A 285-nucleotide genomic window follows, 5' to 3' on the forward strand; every position below is an offset into this window, starting at 1 on the left:
TTCAAAAGCTAAATTCTAACCAGACAACAGTGGGGCAGTAAGGTACTCCAGGGATCAGTGCTGGGTCCTCTGCTGTTCACAATTTATAATAACTTGTATTTATAAAGCACCTTCAAAGTAGTAAAACATTCCAAGGCACTTCAGAGGAGTATAGTCAAACAAAACTAATAAAGCCATTAAAACTCATGCGCAAGTTTGATGATGTAAAGTTGCGTGGAAAATAACCATATTTAGAGCAGAGGTAAAATTCAAAACAATCTACAGGAGATGACAACTGGGCAGATG

Source organism: Carcharodon carcharias, chromosome 7 (assembly GCF_017639515.1).
Source record: "Carcharodon carcharias isolate sCarCar2 chromosome 7, sCarCar2.pri, whole genome shotgun sequence".
Taxonomy (NCBI): Eukaryota; Metazoa; Chordata; class Chondrichthyes; order Lamniformes; family Lamnidae; genus Carcharodon; species Carcharodon carcharias.